The sequence below is a fragment of the Thermobia domestica genome, chromosome 4 (assembly GCF_964235325.1).
Source record: "Thermobia domestica chromosome 4, izTheDome1.hap1.1, whole genome shotgun sequence".
Taxonomy (NCBI): domain Eukaryota; kingdom Metazoa; phylum Arthropoda; class Insecta; order Zygentoma; family Lepismatidae; genus Thermobia; species Thermobia domestica.
This window is the reverse complement of record NC_137457.1, coordinates 158,634,804-158,658,410: the sequence shown is the minus strand read 5'-3', so window position 1 is coordinate 158,658,410 and position 23,607 is coordinate 158,634,804.

The following is a 23,607-nucleotide window of genomic DNA, read 5'->3' as shown; positions in this document are numbered from 1 at the left end:
CTTTGCAGATTATATATTTGCGTAGACGAAATTATGAAAACTGTTGATTTTCATTATGCAACGCACTTACACGAAAATAATTGTACAATTAGAAATTGTTGAAAGTTTTGAATGGGCAATTTATGTATATGTGTGGTGTAGTACAAGTATTTGGAATATATGTATTGTATTGTGTAATCAACTATTGATACAAATAGGGCTGAAGGATTTACGTAGTATTTGCGTTTGCGACAATATAAAATGTTATGAGAATGACATGATACCATGTGAATGTCAGACTTGCATCATATAGTAATTAGATTTATGTTTTATTAAGATATAGATGTACATATCACGCATTAATACAGACACAGATTGATTTATTTTATTTTAGGCATGAAAGAGAAAACCCCTATATTGGCGTTGGCTGTAGAAAAACAGAGACGTGTGTACATTACAATTTTCCATTAGTATCTGAAAAGTTACACAGAATATAAACTTTAATTCAGCCTACGTTTTACGATTATGAGGTACTCTTTGACTTGGGCATGGAGGCGAGGCAATTCATGTTTTTTTTTAATGCTAGCATGCTGAAGGCATGTTAGCCCCTTACAAGGGTTACGCTCTTTCCTCGGGAAGAGAAGGAATATTAATATGGAAAGGAGGCAGCAGGGATGGTCTAAGTGATTTAATAATTTATATTAACTTTATTGATCATAAATTATATAATATTAAAGTACCATAGACATTATGGCCTTTAGCCATAATCATTAGGATGGGTGATGAGATGGAGATGAGAGTGAGGTGCACTGAACGCCACAACACAGTAAATGGAAGGGTTAGTTAGACGAATGCATGTTATCTTCCGATCCTGGGGCTGCTCAGGATCATGATGAGAGACACAATGAGCCCTGTTAGAAGAGATGAATTACTGTGCGTATGATGGGAAGATGTAGTGCGAATCTGAATGAATGGCAAAGGCAGCTGCGATGTCTTGATCTGGATGATTTGGTGGGAGTGAATAACGGTAAGTAAAGAGGAGGGAGAGTGGCGGGTGGCGAACAGAATGTTGTGGAGCATAATCAATATCACTGTGTAGAATATCAAGGAAAAGGGGATGCTTCTGTGCCAGTCTGTTGGTGATGTAGGAAAGTCGAAGCTTTTCAATGTGGTACAGGATGTGAGGAAAGGAGATGCGATCATTCAGATCTTGTGTGGGGCTGGGTAGCTTTATACGATATGCAATACGCAGTGCGTGTCGTTCTAGGATCTGGAGCTTGGTGTAAAAGGTTGAATGTGCAGCGACCCAAACTGTGAACCCATAGGTGAGGACGAGTCGTAGGAACACCTTATATGTTGTGAGAATGGTATCTGCTCGTAGGCCCCAGGTTGTGCCAGAAAGCCGGCGAAGAAGATTCAGTCTATTGAAGGCTTTAGTGATAATCTGCGCTAAGTGAGGACGCCAGGTGAGGTGGGTATCGAATGTAACGCCTAGGTACTTAACGTGTTTGGTAGGTTTGATGGGAGTATCAAGAACAGTAAGGTTCAGGCGTGTTGGGTTTCTATGGACGCGGGACCGTCTTTTAGGGTCAAGAAAAACTATTGCTTGAGTCTTCTCAGAATTTAGGCGTAATCGCCATTTCGAGCACCAACTAACAAAGATATCGATGGCAGATTGGAGTGCTGTGTTCAATTGATGGACCGTTTTGCCGAGAGCAAGAAAGGCTGTGTCGTCTGCAAACTGGAAGAGATGTACATTTGAAGGAAGTGGAGGAAGATCGGCAACGAAGAGCAGATACAAAAGTGGAGATAATGCTGAGCCCTGGGGAACTCCGGAATGAATAAAAACAGGGTGTGATAAGGAGTTGTTTACAGATATGTATGTTATGCGACATGATAGAAAGTTGAAAATGAATCGGATGTAGCACATTGGTAGTTTACAGGACAGAAGCTTAAAGAAAAGCGCAAGATGCCATACCTTATCGAAAGCTTTCTCAAGGTCGAATAGAAGTAAACATGATGGCTGTGAGCGGTTAAAGTGATTCGTAATGAGATTGGTAAGGCGTAGGAGCTGGTCATGAACACCAATGTGAGGACGGAAACCTGCCTGATGGAGTGGAATGATGCGATGGCGAGAGAAATGTGGATGAAGTCTGTTAACAAGAATGCGTTGGAGAATTTTGCAGAAAACAGCGGTTAATTGGATTGGACGGTAAGATGATACTGAGGTAGCCGGCTTGTTAGGTTTTAGAAACATTACGGTCTTGGAGGTTTTCCAATTGACGGGAATGATACCGGTACGTAAAATGAAAGTGAAAATATGGGCTAATGTGACGGTAGGTGATAAGGTCCATGCCTGGAGCAGTGTTACGTTTGCGAGCTGTGACTTCACGAATTTCTGGAACTGTGATAGGAGTGGTAAGTTCGTGATGAGCTGGAAAGGTATGCTCTGTACTGGGTTGAAGATGACGAGAATCAACATTAAACGTATATGCAGGATGGCGGCGTTCAGATCTTTCAGAAGGAAACGGCGTGAAGATGGTTTGGAGATGATTCGCAAAGGCATCAGCTTTGGCACTATCTGAGGTGAGTGGATGATCACCGTCAATGAGAGGATAAGGTGTTCGAGTAAGTTTGCCAGTCAATGCATTAAATCTCTTCCAGTATTTGGTAGGATGTGAAGTTGCGTCTAGTGTATTGCATGTTTTGACCCAGTTTCGAAGTTTATAGGCTATAACGTAGTTACGAACCGTACGTTGGAGTTGTCGGTGATGGCGTAGAGCCTCTTCGTTCTTTGTGCGTACGTAATCTCGGTAAAATTGTCGAGAACGTCTGATCATGTGAAGGTATTGAGGTGGTAATCGAGGACGCCATGGATGGACTTGCGAGGTTGGTATATTCTCGGCAGATGCTGTGTGGATAGAAGAGGTGATAGTATCCAGCGCCGAGTATAGTTCATCCTCAGTATTTGGTGGCTCGAGATGTTCAAGCTTAGAAGTGAGATGAAGTCTGTATTTATCCCAATTAGCTTTGTCAAATCTAGGGACCTCCCTCGGTGGAATGTTTACAGAACAATGGTGGCGAAAAGAACGTTTGATTGTTAACTTGACTGGAAGGTGGTCGCTGCCAAGAGGGTCTAAAACTTCGATATGGCATTTGCCGGCAAGGGTTGTTGAGGTGATGACAACATCCGGTGTGGTATCTGAGAGAGGGCGTGTTGATTTTGGAAGTTTATGTAGAATGCAAGGCATGCGTGTTGTAACGAAGTCCTGGAATTGAGCCTTCTGGCAAGCGGATCTACTATGAATGTTTTTATCTGCCATGATAATGAAGTGGCGAAAATTGCTTGCGATATACTGAAGAAAGGAGTATGGTATTGCATGGCCGGGGCGAACGTAGATGGTCGCCAAGTTGATGTATAAAGCCTTGAAATAGACGGTTGTGATGAGATATTCTGGAAGGTTGGAAATAGGAGCTTGGAAAATACGATAAGGTAACTGAGAAGCAAATCCAATGAGTACGCCACCATTGGCGCGGAGGGCGGGTATTTGATTGTCGGCTCGAAAGATCTGGTATCCTGAGAACTTACAAGACATGCGAGGTGTGAGATGCGTTTCGTTGAGTAGAAACGCTGATGCATGTTCTTCCAGAAGAAGTTGTTCGAAGAGAGGTTTATGTTGATTGAGGGAACTGATGTTGAGAAAGATAATAACGATATCCATAAAGAAATTAATAATCTCAAACAGATGTTTCCAAGCGGGTGGTGTGAAAGTGAACTCGTTGGCCTGTATAGGTGACATTGAAGGTAACGTGGAATATGCAGCGGGCAGCATACTCTACTTGTTGCAGTACATGCGGCCGTAGAAAAGGATGCACATTTTGTAGCGTTAATGTGATGAACTGAAGAAGCTGAGATACTGTAACAGGCTGAGAATCAGGCGGTACATTGGAGGAAGGAGTGGGGTCGATAGTTGGTTCACTTTGAGTGCGAAGTGGTGCCACTAAGTGAGGTTTATCCGGTGAAGGTGCGGGTCGAGCTTGACACTTAAAGCTATAAGTCGGGTGTTGTTCAGGACAAGCAGTGCACTGCGGTGGACGCTGCAGGTTCGGACACGTACGTGTGGAATGGAGTCCAGCACAGTATCCGTATTTTAAGTTATTCCTGCAGTTGGCGCTGGTTTGGGTGTTATATTCTTGACAACGCTCGCAACGGATCGGTACTGGTCGTGCAGTGCGTGAGGGCTCGACACGATGCCGTTTGCGATATATATAAGCTCCGTTATCAAGAAGCTGGTTGATGGTGTCCTGCGATTGAGATAACACTCGAACCATGTAAGTAGGACCTCGGTCGTTTCTAATGCGGATGCACTTGGAAACTTTGTGCCGGCAATTCATGTTTTTTTTTTTTACAGTCTACCCGTTTAAAGGGTTGCGCCCTTTCTTCGGGGAAGTGTTGCATTGATATTGTGGAGGCTATAACAAATATGGGTGGTCTAAGGGTTTTTTTCTTTATTCATTATTTTAAAGACATGAACATATATACATTAGAAATAAACTTGAACTGGTTATTTACATAAATAAAATATTAATAACAGAAAATGTGCAGGGAGGCGATGAGTAATATGAAACAAGAAACAAGAAAATAACAAAATTAGTGCAGTGTATTAGGTTCAGTGCGTGAATGTAACAACAAATATGAAGAACATTAAAGGAATATCAAGTCAATACCAAAACATAGCAGGAATAATAGAACTCATAGGAATAATTGTTTGAAATGATGATGAAATGAGGATGAATTGTTCTGGACGCCACAACACGAGGTTCTGTTAGTGAACAGATGAGGTTATCTTCTGTTCCTGGGGCTATTCAGGAACTGATGTAGACAGGAGAGGCCCATGTTAGTAGGTATTTACTGTGCATATGATGGATATATGGAAGATGACAGATGACGTGGATGATATATAGCAAATACTTCTGGGTCGCGGTCGGCAGGATCTATTTGCAAGTGGTACAATGTAAGATAATGCTGTAGCGGAGAATCAACGTATCGTGATGGTGCATCATTGTCTCGGTCATAGCGTATTACGTCCTGAAGCATGGGGTGTTGTAAGTCAAAACGTTGCGTAATATAACGGATGCGAAGCTGTTCTAGATGGGTAAGCAATGGTGGAAAATCTATGAGGTCATAGAGGAGCCTAGTTGGACTTGGTAATTTAATTCGATAGGCCAATCTGAAAGCATGTCGTTCCATTATTGATAATTGTTTATAAAATTTGTCGGGGGCAGCGGCCCAAGCTGTATGGCCGTAAGTTAAAGTACTCCTCATAAAAGCTTTGTAAGTATGGAGGACAGTAGGTGGTCGTAAACCCCAGCTGGTTCCAACTAAGCGTTTAAGGAGATTTAGTCTGTTCTTGGCTTGAGTAATAATTTTCTTAAGATGCGGTGTCCAAGTGAGCTTTGTGTCAAATATCACCCCAAGGTAGGTAAGAGAAGATGAAAGAGGAACTGGCGTGTTGTCCACATGAATGTGTAATAGATTTGGATTGCGAAGCACTCTGGATCGTCTACCAGGTGGTAGAAATACAATAGATTGTGTTTTCGCAGAGTTAATACTGAGTCTCCATACGTCACACCAGTGGACAAATGTGTCGATGGCTGGCTGCATTAGTCTGTTGATACGTTGGATAGTACGAGCCGTTGTTAGAAATGCTGTGTCGTCAGCGAATTGATAGACTTGGACGTGAGGAGTGACTCTGAGGTCAGCAACGTAAAGTAAGTACAGCAATGGAGACAAAGAAGAACCTTGAGGTACGCCAGAGTGTAAGAAAATTGGGTGTGATAGAGCGTTGTTGATAGAGATGTATGCAATACGTCCGGTTAAGAAGGCATTGATTAAGCGTATATAAGATATGGGTAGCAGATAATTATGCAATTTGTATATCAAGCCAGGATGCCAGACTTTATCAAATGCCTTTTCCAAATCAAATGTAACTAAACAAGAAGGAAATCCCGTATTGTATTGGTTATAAATGGCAGTGGTAAGTCGCAATAATTGATCTAGTGTGCTGAAACGCGGTCGGAAACCAGCTTGATGGATTGGCAGAAGATTGTATGTAAGGAGGTGTTCGTGAAGCCGTCGAACGAGTATACGTTCGAATACTTTGCAAAGACAGCTTGTTAAATGGATTGGACGATACGACTGGACATCAGATGGTGGTTTCTTTGGCTTAGGAAATAAAAGAACTTTGGAGTATTTCCAATCGAGCGGAAAGAAGCCAGTTCGAAGGATGAACGTGTAAATATGACTGAAGATCAGAATGAAAGAAGGAGGTGCATGTTTGATGAGAGTATATGTAATAGAGTCGAATCCAGGCGCCGTATTGCGTTTAGTTGCTAAAATAGTTCTGATGTCATCTGGGTCTATAGCCTGAGTTAGTGGATTATTAGGTTCCAGAACATGCTGGTCAGATGGTTGTAAATGAGCAGATGAAGGATCAGCGTGACGGTTGATCGAAGATTGAAGGCGTTGCGGTGTGTGCCATCCAGGAAGCGGAGTGAAGATATCTTGAAAAAATGCAGCAAAAAGATTCGCCTTGTCGATGTCAGTATTAGGAGCTTGATTGTTGTGAATAAGAGGATAGGGCGTGCGAGATGTTTTGCCAGTGAGTTGATGGAATTTACGCCAATATTTGCTGGGATGAGTTTCCTTGCTAAGGGTGTTACACGTGTGAATCCACTGTCTTTTCTTGTAGGCTATAATATAGTTGTGTGTTATTCGGAGATATTGACGGTGTAAACGAAGTGCCTCCAAGTTGCCGCTTGTTCGATATTCTCGATAAGCTCGACGTGAAGCAGAAATTAATGTAAGATACCTTGGCGGCAAGGTAGGTTTATTCGGATGGACATGGGTAGATGGAATGGAATGATCTGCTGCACCTTTAACTGCGTCAGTAAGTTCCGTGATGACGTGATCAAGACTATGTTGCGAGGTAGGTACAGTGAGTGCGGTAATGGCATCATCGATGGTAGATCGATATTGATCCCAATTAGCCTTATGATAGAGATAAATCTTCCTAGCTGGTAAGGGATTTGTTGGCTTTGCTGTACATTGTAGTTCCAGCTTAATAGGAACATGATCACTACCGAGTGAGTCCAGTACAGTAATGTTGATAAGAGGAGATAAAGAAGACGAAGTTATTACTACGTCAGGAGTCGTGTTACTAGCTGGTCTCGTAGGCTGTGGCAAATTGTGAAATTCCCCAGTAGTGGATGTATGTATAAAATCAAGGAAGAGCTGCTTGTCGCGTTGTGTTCGACTATGGAAATTTAAGTCAGCCATGATAATATAATGCCTAGATTGTGTATCAATGAAACGAAAGAAATCGTAATTGATAATCTTTCCGGGGCGAACATAGATTGTAGCAAATGTGATTGTGCGACCGCGAAAATAGATAGTTGCTATATTGTATTCAGGCAGATTGAAATCCTGGGGTATTGTAAGAGTGCGGTATGGTATACGACTACTAATGCCGAGAGCTGTACCCCCATATAGTCGTGGTCCGGACGGAGCATCATGGCGTAGTATATTGAATTTTGGTATGTAACACCGTAGGTAAGGAGCCAGGTAAGTTTCATTGAGCGCAAAAACTGATATATGTTCTTCCTGTAATAACTGCGTAAACAGCACTTGATGTGTCAACAGAGAACGAATATTCATAAATAATAAGTTGTAAGTCATCACGAAAATACAGAAATAGTAGCAAATAGGAGCTGCCATATTACACATAGACTTCAAGAGGTTGAATTTGAAAATGGACTGTCGGTCCAGAATAGGTGGCATGTAGCTGGAGATTAAACAAGATTTTAGCTGCGTGAATGATTTGGTTGAGAATGTGGGTGCGAAGAAACGGATGGATATTCTGTAAACTAATTGTGAGAAAGCGGAGCAGATCTTCGACAGTAACCGGATGAAGTAAAGAATTAGCAGGTGGAGTTGGACGGTCAGCAGATCTTATGGGTGCTACAAGTTCTGGTTTGGATGGCTCAGGTTGTGGCTTAGCCTTACATCTGTAGCTATAAGTTGGATGCTTCTCAGGACATGTACTGCATTGAGGCGGTGCCTTTTGATTGGGACAATCCTTGGTAGAATGTTGTAATGAACAATATCCACATTTAATATCATTTGTACATTCGGATGTGGGATGTGCATTATAGAGTTGGCATCTCTCGCATCGTAACGGGAGAGGAGGAGGGGTGCGAGAGGGTTCGACCTTATAACGTCGTCGATAAATGTAAGCTCCCGTGGATAGCAATTGGTCTATTAATTGTGGCTGATCTGTGAGTACCCTCACAAGATAAGTTGCACCATTGTTGTTCCTTATCCTGATACATCGTTTTACAGGGAATCCTTCCTGATGTAATTCCTCACAAATTTCCTCATCTGTGAGGTCCGGTTCTACTCCGCGTATAACTACTGAGAGCATTGGCGATCGTCTAGGAGGAGGAGGAGTTTTGCGTGTGGTAGGAGTTAGTGCTGTTAGTTTAGCCTTTGGCCCAAATATTTCAAAAGTGGCCTTGTTACGCACATGCGATACAAAGTTTGAATTGCTAGACTTTATGATTATGCGTCTGCGAGTTTTGACTATTTCACGTATCTCAGGACGAGGTACATATTTAACAAGCTGCTGAAAAACCGCGCGAACTGTATCATACTTCTGGTCATAATCTGTTAACAGAAAATTGTATACGGGTTCTGGTTGGTTGCGTGTGTTAGAAGTATCGACTGAAGTTGATGCCCAATCCATGTTGGAGCTGCTAGTACCCTGATCGATTATAGGATTAATGCGTTGTTTCTTGGGATCCAGAGATTGTTCTCCATCCGAGAGAGACCGAGATCGAATGCGATGGCCTTTACTAATGCAATCAGCGTAACTAAGCGAACCAGAGGTGTTGAGTCCTGATCGTGAAGTGCCGGTAACAATCCGGGGTTGAGTTTTCTGGCGTCCATTTGGTCCGATATTAACAGGAAGTGGTCCGGAAGCGTTGCCAAGGTCAGTCATGATGATTAACGAGCCTAGGGCCGAAGCCCAAATGAAAATGGAAGCGAAAAGGAAGATGATTAAATGATGTTCAAAAAGCAAGCTTGCCCTCCTAAAGTGAAAACTTTAGTCAGTCCCCTAAGTGTCCTAATTGTGTTGTGCTCGCAAGTACGTGTTGCAATACTTGGTCCTCGCTGACACAGTAAGAAACACAAGAGAGGCTAGGCTTCTTGGTTAAGTATGCAATTCATGCTTAGAGCAGTTAAAATATGGGATTATATATGGGAACTTATGTGCGAAAATTTGGTAGACAAAACATTTTTCTACTTATTTAAAAAAAACTATTGTATAGTTACAAGAGAATTTTTGAAACGATTTTAATTTATTTAGGAACTACCATATACAATATTATAATTATTTACGGTGAATGCGGTAGCAATAACAGATTGCGTGAAAATATGTGAAGCCATCTATTGTATAAATTGCAAAACACAATTATGACTGTACTCGATAGAGGCAGGCGATGATGAATTACACACTTGTAACATTTGTGATAACTACATAAAATGTTATGAGAACGAGATGATACCACACGAATGTCAGACTTGCATTATATACTAACTAGATTTGTTTTATTAAGATATAGGTGTACATATTATGCGTTAATACAGACACACAATGAATTATTTTTATTTGTGCATGAAAGAGAGATCCCACATATATGCGTTGGTTGTGGAAATTTAGAAGTATGTGAACATTGCAACCTAAAATTGTCATGTGAACAAATACACAAAATATAAACTTTAATGTAGTTTATTTTTAATATTTATCAAGAGTTTTATTCCCATCCAGTGGATGGGAGGACCGTAGAAGGCAATACCTTTTTTTGTGGCCAGAATTGTAGTTTATTTTTTATTTTTATTTTTTTTGTTCGTCGTCCCGTTTAAAGGGTTGTGCCCTTTCTTCGGGTAAGTGCTGTAATGTAGATCAATTGCCTCTATGGAAATGTAGGTGGTCTAAGGGTTGCCAGGTTTATTATTTCTTTATTCATCACATTAATATTAAACATACATGGATTGAAATGATTCCAGGAGAGAAAAACATATATATAACACAAACATTAATAGGTTAATGGCAAGAAGACAATATTGGCATTTATTACATAAACACTAATTAAGAGGAAAAGAAAGTTGAGGGCTGCAGTAATATAATGAACAACTGTAATGAATGGATGAAATGCAGTGCTTTGGACGTCACATCACAAGGTTATGTTAGTTCAGACGAATGAGATTATCTTCTGTTCCTGGGGCGATTCAGGAACTGATGAAGACGAAGGAGGCCCTTGTTAATAGGTATTACTGTGCATATGATGGATAGATGTGAGATGAAAGTTCGTGCGGTCGGTAGATTGTATAGATTTCGGGGTCCAAGATGTCATCATCTAACTGTAAATGATATAATGTCATGAAGTGTTGGAGAGGGGTGTCAATGAAAGTTGGTGGTGTATCGTTGTCACGGTCGTAGCGGAGTGTATCAAGTATCATAGGATCGGGCTGTGCCATACGTTTGCTGATGTAACGTATACGAAGTTGTTCAAGATGCGTTAATAATGGCGGGAAATCGATCATCTCACAAAGTAAACGTGTTGGATGCGGTAGGCTTATGCGGTATGCTAGGCGTATAGCATGGCGTTCTAGTATAGCAAGTTTTTGATAGAATTTTAATGGCGCAGATGCCCAGGCTGTATGTCCGTAGGTTAATGTACTTCGCATGAAGGTTTTATAGGTATTGAGAACGGTACGTGCCCTTAATCCCCAGGTTGTGCCCACTAATCTTTTGAGAAGATTAAGTCGATTTTGCGCTTGACCTATGAGTTTGGTGAGGTGTGGAGTCCAGGTAAGATGAATGTCAAAAATGACACCGAGATACGTAATAGTACTTGAAACTGGAATAGGCGTAAGATCAACCTGAAGGCGAAGTAGATTCGGGTTTCGATGCACTCGTGAACGGCGTCGACGTGGTAAGAAAACTATGGTTTGTGTTTTGGAAGAGTTAATATTTAACCTCGAAACATGACACCATCGCACAAATGAATCAATGCCTACTTGCATGGTTTTATTAAGTGATTGTACGGTGCGGCCAGATGTGAAAAAAGCAGTGTCGTCAGCAAACTGAAATATTATGGTGTTATTAGGAATAACAAGATCAGCGACGTACAGTAAGTATAATAAAGGAGACAATGATGAGCCTTGTGCTACACCTGATTGCAGCAAGATAGGATGACATAGCGTTCCATTGATTGAGATGTAAGCTAGTCGTCCTATTAAGAAGGAGTGTATGAAGCAGATGTATGAAGTTGGCAGGAGATAGTTACGAAGTTTATATAGTAAGCCAGGGTGCCAAACTTTGTCAAAAGCCTTTTCCAAATCAAATGTTACAAGGCAAGAAGGAAAACCTGTATTGTATTGATTGCAAATAGCTGTGGTGAGACGGAATAATTGATCTTGAGTACTAAAATTTGGTCGAAATCCAGCTTGGTGTATTGGAAGATTATGTGAGTGAAGATGGTCGTGCATGCGACGGACAAGGATTCTTTCCAAGATTTTGCATAGACAACTAGTGAGGTGAATAGGACGATAGGATGTGACTTCTGATGGAGGTTTCTTTGGTTTAGGAAAGAGAAGCACTTTTGAGTATTTCCAGTCGAGTGGAATATATCCAGTGCGCAGAATAAATGTATAAATGGTGCTAAGAAAGAGTAGAAAAGAATGAGGCGCTTGTTTGATGAGTACATACGTAACAGAGTCAAATCCTGGTGCAGTATTCCGTTTACCTTTAAGTGTATTACTAATAGTTTCGGGTTGAATCGGCCTGGTTAGAGGATTATTTGGTTCTAAATCATGATCAGCAGACGGACGAAAGAAAGGAGAAGTTGCATCGGTATGGCGGTTTATAGTTGATTGCAAGCGAACTGGTGTTTGCCAACCGGGTAGAGGTGTAAAGATATCTTGAAAATAGGAAGCAAAAATATTAGCCTTTTCTGCATCCGTGAGGACTGCTTGATGATTATGAACAATGGGGTAAGGCGTACGAGAAACTCTACCTGTTAATTGATGGAATTTGCGCCAATATTTGGTAGGATGTGTTTCATTAGCTAGTGTGTTGCAAGTTTGAATCCAGTGGCGTCTCTCGAACGCAACGATATAATTATGCGTGATCCTTAGGTACTGGCGATGAAGCCGAATCGCTTCAAGGTTACCCGTAGCGAGATATTCACGGAAAGCTCTCCGGGATACTGAAATAAATGGTAAATATTTGCGGAGGTAACTTAGGTTTGTGTAGCTGAACTTCGATTGTTGGAATGGAACGTTGTGCTGCGTCTTGAAGGGCTGTAGTAAGTCCAGTGATTGTTCGATCGAGTTCGTATTGCGTACTAGGCATTGTGAGCGTAGTTACGGCAGTGTCTAAATCGGTGCGATATTGTTCCCAATTTGCCTTTTGTTAGCAGTATACCTTCTGAGGAGGAGGCTTCGGCTGAGTGTTGGGAGAACAATGAAGTTCGACTTTGATGGGGACATGGTCGCTACCTATGGAGTCAAGTACAATGTGAATAGACTGAGATAGTGAAGATGAAGTTATGACTACGTCAGGAGTAGTGCGAATGATAGGACTTGTAGGTTTCGGTAAAGTATGAAATTCAGCTCGTGTTTCATTCCGAACAAACTCGAGAAAGTTGTCTTTGTCACGTTGGGAACTGCTATGAAAATTGAGGTCGGCCATGATAATGTAATGCCGAAAGTTGGTATCAATATAGCGGAAGAAATCATAGCTGATAACTCTGCCTGGACGATAGTAAATAGTAACAAAGGTAACTGTTTTGCCTCTAAAATAAATTGTCGTGATGTTATGTTCAGGAAGCTGAAGAGCAGGTGGAACAGTAACTGCACGATAAGGAAGACTTTGCCGAATGCCAATAGCTGTGCCTCCGTAGAGACGTGGTCCAGTAGGAGCGTCGTGTCGAAGTAAATTATACTTCGGTATATAGCATGTTAAATATGGTGCAAGGTAAGTTTCATTAAGAGCGAATGCGGCAATTTGTTCCTCCTTGAGGAGCTGTGTAAGGAGCAGTTGGTGCGTCAACAGTGATCGTATGTTAAGGAAAAGTAAATTGTAACTCATAATGAAAGTGAATATAAGTCCGAAGGTAGAGTTGTCCATATCAAACATAAACTTCAAGTGGTTGGATTTGGAAATGCACTGTTGGTCCGGAATACGTTGCATGTAGTTGTAGATTAAATAACAGTTTGGCTGCGTGCATGATTTGAGTTAGAATATGGTTGCGAAGAAATGGGTGGATGTTCTGTAGTGAAATAGTGAGAAAACGGAGTAGATCTTCGACGGTAACTGGATGCCGCAATGAATTTGCTGGTGGAGTTGGTGCATCGACCGAACGTATTGGAACAACTAGTTCAGGCTTTGCTGGATCAGGCTGAAGCTTAGCTTTACATTTATAGCTGTACGTTGGGTGACGTTCAGAACAGCGATCACAACGTGGTGGTTCTTGAAGGTTTGGACAGTTTTTTGTAGGATGTTCGCGGGAACAATAGCCACATTTGGTGCTGTTTGTGCATTCAGCTGTTGGGTGTGAATTATATTGTTGACATTTCTCGCAGCGAACAGGTAGTGGTGCTGGCGTGCGAGATGGCTCAACCTTATATTTGCGTCTATAGATATATGCGCCCTTGGATAGAAGTTGATCAATCAGCTGTTGTTGATCAGTCAGCACTCGAACGAGATAAGTTGGTCCCTGGTTGTTCTTGATCCTAATACAACGCTTTATGGGTAGCCCTTCCTGATGGAGTTCAGCAAGAATTTCGTCATCAGTAAGATCAGGCTCTACACCACGAATAACTACAGACAGCATAGGAGGTCGCCGTGGTGGAGGAGGAGTTTTGCGTGTACTCGGCTGTAAAGTAGAAATCTTTGCTTTCGTCCCAAAAATTTCATAAGTTGCCTTGTTGCGAACATGCGTGGCGAAATTTGGGTTAGTGGATTTCAAAATGATGCCACGGCGTGTCTTAACAATTTCACGGATCTCAGGCCGAGGGACGTACTTGACTAACTGCTGGAAGACAGCACGTACAGTGTCATACTTCTGATCGTAGTCGGTTAGCAAGAAGTTGTACACGGGATCTGACTGGTATTGCTGATGATTATCGGCAGAAGTGGATGCCCAATCCATACAATGGCTGTCAGTTGTAGTCTGATGAACATTGGGAGTAATTCGTTGCTTCTTTGAATCTAGCGCTTGTTCGCCATCAGAGAAAGATCGAGAACGAATTCTATGTCCTTTAGTGATGCAGTCAGCGTAGGTAGTCGAAGGAACAGAGTTACGGTCTGAACGAGGTGTTCCCGTAACAATCCTTGGCTGCGTCTTTTGGCGACCGTTAGGCCCGATGTTAAGTGGTGGAGGTTGTAATCCTAAATCCTGACCGATATTCGTAGGTCCGTTAGCTTTGCCAGTGTCTGTCATCGTGATAAAGTAGCCGAGGGCCGAAGCCCAGATGAAGATGAAAAAAATGAAAAGAATGTTAGATGAAGTTCAAAAAGCAAGACACCCTCCGAAAGTGAAAACTTTCGTCAGACCCCTAAGTGCTGTAATTGTGCTATGCTCGCAAGTACTTTGTAGTTTTTTTTTGCTAGCCAGAGCTAGCTACCCGCTCGAGGGTTACGCCCTCTATGGGGAAGTGGGTAACATTACAATGAGAAGAAATAAGAGTTGTGGTGGTTGGTCTATGGGATGTTTGTCTTACTGGGTTAGAAAAGGGGTATAGGAATGAAGGAAGGTTTTATCGTTATTATACAGAGGATTTTATTTTATTTTATTTTATTTTATTTGTTGATTTTTAGCATTGGTAGGTTGAACATTGTGATCTTTAGATCACAATCATGAGGTGAAGATGAGATGGCATGATGTGGTGAAGTGCGAATCACAAACACAACACTGGGTTATGTTAGTTGACTGATGCTGGTTAATCTTCTCGCTTGGGGGCTGCTCCAAGCATTGATGAAAGACAAGGGAAAGCCCAGATTAGTGACAGAGGTATTACAGTGCGTATGATGGACAGATGAGAGGCTGTGGGTCGTCGGTCTTCAATTCTTCTGCTAAGTGGAGGTACCTGTGGTTTGGAGGTAGAGTGTAAGGGTAAATCGTGAAAAGAAGAGATAACGGCGTATGTATAATGGGAGCTGAAATAGGAAAGTCTATGTGGGCGTTCATGGTGTCTATGAGAAGCGGGTGGCGTTCATGCAGGTGTTTATCGATATATTTGAGACGGAGAGATTCGAGATGGAAGAGAATATGTGGAAAAGGGATTCTTTCGTACAATTCGCATGTTGGACTTGGCAATTTTATCCTATAAGCAATGCGGAGTGCATGGCGTTCTAAGATCTTTAATTTGTTATAGAAGGATGGTGGTGCAGCGATCCAAGCTAGATTAGCATACGTCAGAACTGGACGCAAAAAGACCTTGTAAGTATTTAACACAGTTGTAGAACTGAGACCCCAGGTAGTGCCCGTGAGACGTTTTAATAAATTGAGCCGGTTTGAAGCTTTTGTAATCACGTCCTGTAAATGTGGTTTCCAAGTGAGATGTGTGTCTAAGGTGAGGCCGAGTTATTTGACAGATTTACTGAGTTGAATACGTGTATCTTCGACTGTGAGATGAAGTAGGTTGGGGTTTCGGTGGACCTTTGTGCGTTTTTTGGGCGGCAAGAAAACTATAGTCTGGGTCTTTAGAGCGTTTATCTTGAGGCGCCACTTTTCACACCAGTTAATAAATGAATCTATAGCGGACTGCATTGAAATATTAAGTTGGTGAACAGTTTTACCAAGTGCTAGGAACGCTGCATCGTCTGCATATTGAAAAACATGAACGTTCGGAGGTAATGGTGGTAAGTCAGCCACATAAAGAAGATAAAGCAGAGGGGAGAGTGAAGATCCTTGTGGTACACCAGAGTAAAGGAATATAGGATGAGATAATGTGTCGTTAATAGATACGTATGAAAAGCGACAATGCAGAAAGTTATAGATGAATCGAATATAAGCAAGAGGAAGCCGGAAGCTCAAAAGTTTGTACATAAGTCCTGCGTGCCATACTTTATCAAATGCTTTCTCCAAATCAAATAAGGTAAGGCAAGATGGTCGTGATGTATTATATTGGTTGGTGATGTGATTAAGAAGACGGAGTAATTGGTCGTTGATACTAAAATTTGGGCGAAATCCAGCTTGCGTCCGTGGTAAAAGATTATAATGAGTAAGATGGATATGCAGTCGTTGAACTAAGATTTTTTCGAGAATTTTACTGAACACAGGCGTTAGTTGAATAGGTCGATATGAAGAAATACTGTCGGCTGGTTTATTAGGTTTGAGAAACATCAGAATTTTAGACGTCTTCCATTGTGATGGTATGAATCCAGAACGTAAGATGAAAGTATAGATTAGTGAGAGAAGGTAGAGAACTGCATATGAACATTCCTTAATATGGCGATAAGAGATTGCGTCTATACCTGGGGCTGTATTACGTTTTCTTCGAATGGCTGAAGTAATATCATCAGGAGTGATGGCCGCTGTTAGTGTTTTATGAATATTCAGCTGGTGGTTACTGTTTGGCTGAAGATGAGCAGATGAAAAATCAAATTGATCCACCGGATGATTATGAACAGGACGGTCAGGAGTAAGTGGTGTGAAGATATCCTGAAGATATGTGGCAAAGGCATTTGCTTTATCGAGATCAGAGTGAAGAGGTTTGTCGTTAAGAATGAGTGGATATGACGTTCTATTTGATTTGCCAGAAAGAGCGTTGAGGCGTTTCCAGTAACGTGACGGGTGGGATGTCTCTGCAAGAGTGTTGCAGGTTTTTACCCACTGACGTAATTTATAGGCTTTAACATAGTTTTGGACTGTACGTTGTAGAGCTCTGTGATGGCGAAGAGCCTCTCGACTTCCTGTATGAATGTAGTCCCGAAAAAAGTGTCGCGATCGCTGCACCATGGCAAGATATTGCGGCGGAAGTTTAGGCTTATATGGCGTATATTGTGATTGTGGTATATATTGTGCTGAAGCGTGATTGATATGGCGTGTAATAGTATCCAATAGATGATATAGTTCGTCTTCGGTAGTAGGTGGATCAAGTCCTTCTAGGTGTGTTGAAAGATTTAAACGATATTTCTCCCAGTCTGCTTTATCATATCTTAAGATCATATGAGGTGGAGTTGCATCAAGAGGTCGAGGAGTGCGACATTGAATGAATAGCTTGATCGGTACATGATCACTTCCTAATGGGTCTAAGACTTCAAGTGTTGTGCGCTGTGTTAAGGTAGCTGAAGTAATAGCTACGTCAGGGGTCGTATTTGATTCTGGGCGTGTCGGTTTTGGTAGTTGGTGATATGTGCCTGTTGTAGCAGTGGTGATGAAGTTCACAAAATTCGTTTTGTCTCTGATAGAACGACTATGAATATTCATGTCAGCTAAGATGATATAGCGCTGAAACGAGTTTGAAATATACTGAAAGAAGCCCAGAGGGATTGGGTGGCCTGGTCGTACATAGATTGTTGCTATGGTGATGTAATCTGATTTGTAGTAAAGGGTGATTATGAGATGTTCTGGTAGATTCTGTGCTGGACATGTATGTATGCGATATGGGATATGGGGTGAGAAGCCGATAGCAACGCCACCATTTGCACGTCGTGCTGGTAGAGTGCTGTCTTTGCGGATTAATGTGTAGCCTGGAATTTTGCATTGCAATTTTGGAGTAATATGAGTTTCGTTCAGTAGGAAAGCATTTGCTTTTTCTTCGAGAAGGAGTTGTTCGAAAAGTAGTTTGTGAGTGAAGAGTGAACGAATATTTAGAAAGAGAAAGACTAAACCCATAATGCTCACGACAGGATGGAATTTAAAGGCCTTGCTGAGATGGAAAAGTATGAAAGTAGGCCGTAGGTCCATTGTAAGTTGCATGAAATTGAAGGTGAAAGACTGATTGTGCAGCGAATTGAACGTGTTGCAAAACTAGAGGACGTGCGAACGGATGTATGTTTTGAAGCGTGAGCGTGATGAAAGCTAGGAGTTGTTTGATTGTTATAGGTTGATCTGAGGTAGTATGAGTGTCAGAAGTTTGATTTTGTGCATCATGCATGCGGAGAGGAACAACTAATTCAGGCTGTGCTTCTTGAGGAACAGGTTTCGATTTGCATTTGTAACTATAAGCAGGATGACGTTCGTGACAGGTAGGGCAGTCAGGTGGTTGTTGCATGTTTGGACAGGTTCGGGTGTGGTGGGGACCACCACAGTAACCACATTTGAAAGTATTAGTACATTTTGATGTTGGATGTGTATACTCCTGGCAACGGTCGCAACGTATTGTTAGAGGGGCTGGAGTTTTCGATGGTTCGACTCTGTGTCGTTTCTTGTAGATGTATGCCCCGTGTTCCAATAGATCGTCAATAGTGTCTTGTGATTCGCTCAAGACCCGCACCATGTAAGTAGCTCCTTGGTTGTTACGGATGCGAAGACATTTCTTGAACACGTACCCTTCTTGACGTAATTCCTCTTCAATTTCGTCATCGCTGTATGATGGATCCACTCCGCGAATGACCACAGATAGTGTAGGAGATCGTCTGGGTGGCGGCGGTAGTTTAGTACGTTGGTCGTGGAGTTTTGTAAGTTTTGCTGTCTTGCCAAAGATTTCGAAACTCTGCTTGTCTCGTATTGTTGTAGCAAAATGCGGCAGAGGTGACTTTATGATGTAGCCGTTTTGTGTTTGAACAATTTGTAAAATTTCTGTGCGTGGTCGGTATTTAAGAATTTGTTGAAGTAACAGTTTGGTGTTGCGGAGTTTTGGATCAAAGTTTTGTAGAAGAAAGTTATGAACGTCTGGTTGAGGTTTGTGAGAGAGTTGCTGGATGCCGTCTACTATCATGAGTCGGGAGCTATCGTCGGAACTAGCAATACTGATGTTATCGTCATGGTGCTTCTTGTGAGGTGGAGATGTAGATGTAGATGCTATGTTACCGTTGTCCGTAATCCTGGTATTCTCATCTGGTCGTGGTGTCACAAGTACTGGTGTTTCAAACGCATCCTTATAGCTCTTTCGTTTCTCTACTTTATGAGCAGCCGCAGGGAGGCCTGATGGTGTAGGAGCTGTCGCAGGAAGAGACTGGTGTTGTCCGCTGGCCATAGTGGCCAATGAAGATGGTGGATGGAAAACCAATGATTTAAGATCAGTATGTTGAACAAAAGATGAAAAGATGATGAAATGGATGATGAAGTTAAGCTTCCAAAAATATGCACACTAACGTGTACAGTAGTGCAGTCTCCACTCGAGTGAAACCCTCTGTCTCTCTCACCCTCTCGCCCGCCACTGAGAACTGCCGGGCTTGCGTCCACAAGCTCGTAATATCCTCAGTCAGGACTTGACACTGTAAACAATGCCTCAAATGAGAGAGCTGGAAACCAGCGAAGTATGCTTTGTAGTTTATTTTTTTTTTTTTGAGGTGGGTAGGTGCAAGTAATACTTTAATTCTTTATTCAGAAGTTGAGGGGCATCAATTAGTGGAAAAGCATTCTTTGTAATATACCAAACGAGTATCAAGGAGGTTATTACAATCAGCCACTAGAGGGTTTTGCCCTCTCTCTTTGGCCTGGGATTTGTGATCATTATTTATTCTTTCTTTAATTTATAGGTGGTTAATGAGCTGTGAAAGAAATATACATAAACAATAATAATGATAATAACAACATATTAAATAAATGTTACAACAATAATATTAAACTAGTGAACAAAGGTGCACATACAAAACAATAACTTAGGTGTAATAACAGTGATAATAAATAGTGCAGAAGCAAATATTGAGGAATATGCGGAGTATGGTTTAAATACATTATATTAGAAATTGAAAACTAATGTAAGGTGATGAATGAGGTGCTCTTGACGCCACAACACATTATAGTTATGTTACAATAGACAAATGCATGTTAATCTTCTGTCCTGGGGCGGCTCAGGACTGATGAGAGACATATGGAGAGCCCTTATTAGTGGTGTGGAGATACAGTGTTATAATGGAAAAAGATGAGGAATATGCTGGTGAATGAGATGATGATGGAAGAATTCGGCATGATGATGATCTGCTGGAATACTGCGAAGGTATATTGAAAGTAAGACGCGGAGTGGTGTATAATAGTATTTATATGGAGATTCTTGCTGTAAGTCTGTAAATAGTGTATCTAGAAAGATATCCTTCCGATCCTGGAGATTCTTGGCTATAAACTTTTGACGCAAGTGGGCGATGTGGTGAACGAGCGGAGGAAAGTCAATTTTGTCATAGAGATCAGTATTATGGTATGGGAGTTTGATCCGATATGCTAAGCGAATGGCGTGTCTTTCTAAAATCTCGAGTCTATTATAAAATTTCTGTGGGGCTGAACACCATGCTAGGTGACCAAAAGTGAGTACACTTCTCATGAAGGCTTTGTAGGTATTAAGCAGTAACTTAGAGTTTAAACCCCAGTTCTGACCAACAAGACGTCGCAGAAGTTGTAGTCTGTTTTTAGCCTTCGTAGCAAGTTTTTGAAGCTAGGGTGTCCATCGTAGTTTCTCGTCAAAGACGATACCTAAATAGGTGACTGTTTTGGAAGGATGAAGAATGTGTTCGCCTACCCGTATCTGCAATAAATTTGGGTTACGTCGAACTTTACTACGACACTTAGAGGGGAGAACAACTAGTGTCTGAGTTTTGTCTTCGTTAACTGACAATCGCCACTTGTCACACCAGTCAAGGAAAGCTGTAATCGTAGCCTGCAACTCTATGTTAATTTGTTGCATTGTTTTTCCTAATGTTAGGAAGGCTGTATCGTCAGCATATTGGAATAGATAAGTGTTCGGCGCTGGAGATGGCAAATCTGAAGCATATAAGATGTATAAAAGAGGCGATAAACTAGAGCCTTGCGGCACCCCTGTGTGTGGGAAGACTGGATGAGATAAGGACTTGTTTACGCTGACATAGGCAATACGGTTAAGTATGAATGAATATATTACTCGCATATATGAAAGAGGGAGACCCAACTTAATCAGTTTATAAAACAATCCGTAGTGCCAAATCCGGTCGAATGCCTTTTCAAGATCCATCAGTATAAGACAGGATGGAAGAGATTTATTATATTGATTAGTAAGAATCGTGGTTAAGCGTAATAATTGGTCATTTATACTGTAATGAGGTCTAAATCCAGTCTGATGAAGTGGCAAGAGTTGACGTTCAGAGATATAGGGGTGTATACGTAGTACTAGTATTTTTTCAAAGACTTTGCCCAGGGTGGAAGTAAGCTGGATGGGGCGATATGATTGTACAGAATCTGGCGGTTTGTTCGGTTTAAGAAACATGCAAACTTTTGAAACCTTCCAATCGGAAGGATAGTATCCAGTACGGAGTATAAAGGTATATACTGTGGCCAGAAAAATGAAGAAGTTTGCCGAACATTCTTTAAGAAGTCTATAAGATATTTGATCGAAGCCAGGAGCAGTGCTACGTTTGCGCTTAATAACGGAATGAATATCTCCAGAAGTGATGTCTCTAGTCAAAGGATTATTGACGTCTAAAGTGTGATGGACGGAAGGCTGTAGTAATTTGTTAATTGCTTCTTCTGAAACGTTGGGACTGCGGCGGTGAATGCTTGGAGGAGGCGTAAAGACTGTCTGCAGGTGGGTGGCGAAAACGTCTGCTTTCTCTTTGTCTGTATGTAAAGGCTGGTCGTTATGTAGAAGAGGATAAGTGGAACTTACTTTCTGACCAGTTAGAAGATGAAACTTCTTCCAATATTTCGTCGGGTGTGATTCTGTATTCAGCTGATTGCAGGTTTTGCTCCAGTTAAGACGTTTGTGAGCAATAATATAATTATGTACCGTCCGTTGCCATCTACGGGCTTGTGTCAAATACTCTGGGTTTCGTGTTCTTTCGTATTCCCGAAAGTAATGTCGAGATTTGCGAACGAGAGCCAAGTATTGTGGAGGTAACATTGGCTGATATGTCTTGCCGTGGTATTGAGGTATATGTTTGTCAGCGCTACTTGTTATAGCCTCTACAATGCTATTGACGGCGTTCTCAAGATCTAATTGAGTTGTAGGTGGTGCTAAATTAGCAAGAGTGACATCTATATCAGAGCGATACTGATCCCAGTTAGCCTTGTCGTATATCTTGATGGTTGTTAAACTTGGTTAAGCTCGTTGTCTTTTATTGTTGACAAGCACTTTGATCGGAAGGTGGTCGCTACCTATACAATCAAGAATTTGTATGGTGCATTTATCGACAATTGAAGCCGTGCTAATAACAACGTCAGGTGTCGTCTGGCTGCTTGGACGCGTATGTTTTGGTAAATGATGAACATGTCCATGTAAATTAAGTGATATATGGTCGAGAAAAAGTTCTTTATCTCGGACAGAACGACTATGGATATTAATGTCAGCCAGTATTAATAGGTGACGAAATTGCTGAAACAAATACGTGAAGAACTCAAGAGGAATGACATGACCGGGACGGACGTAGATTGTAGCCACAGTTAGGGCAAGATTTGGTAGGTAAACTGTTGTTACTAAGTGCTCTGGAAACTGGTAATTGAGTGCAATGGAGTGATCTCTATGAATGATTTTATGGCGTATTCCGATTGCAGCACCGCCTTGGGCTCGTGCATTATTGTCTGCATAGTCACAGCGAAGAAAGTTATAGCGAGGAAAGCGGATATATGTGGCTGGTTTGAGCGGAGTCTCATTCAGTATAAAGATATCGACATTCTCCTCGAGCAGTAACTGTTCAAATAGTATACGGTGTGACGCTAAGGAGCGAATGTTCATAAAAAGAATTGTAAGAGTCATATTCACATACAACGTTATGGAGTTAGACTGCTGTGTCTTTGGGTACAATGTGAAAATGAACATAAGGTCCGGAGTAAGTAGCATACAGATTGACTTGAAAGATAGCTGATGCTGCTGCAATGACATGATCGAGAATAAGCTGACGTTGAAAAGGAAAGATATTTTGCAGTATAAGGGTAATGTATCGAAGAAAGTTTTCAACAATTAATGGAGATGTAATCGATTGCGATACAGGCACGGTTGAATCTGTGGTACGGAGCGGGACGGTCATCTCAGGATGATCCAGATTGGCTGGCGGTTTAGCTTTACATTTATAGCTATATGTCGGATGTTTATCACTTGAACAAGTAGAACATTGAGGAGGTTTTAATGTATTCGGACAGTCTTTGGTCTCATGATTGCCAGTACAGTATCCACATTTTGCAACATTTGGACATTTAGCAGTCACATGTTGATTGTATACTTGACACCGCTCGCACCGGACTGGAAGAGGTAGATTAGTACGAGATGGTTCTACTCTATGACGCTTTTTAAAGATAAACGCGCCCTCTTGTACCAAGGTATCAATGGCAGCTTGGGAAGTGGTCAGAACTCGTATCATGTATGTTGCTCCATTATTATTTTTGATACGAATACATTTCGACACCTCAATTCCCTCAGCCTTTAATTCC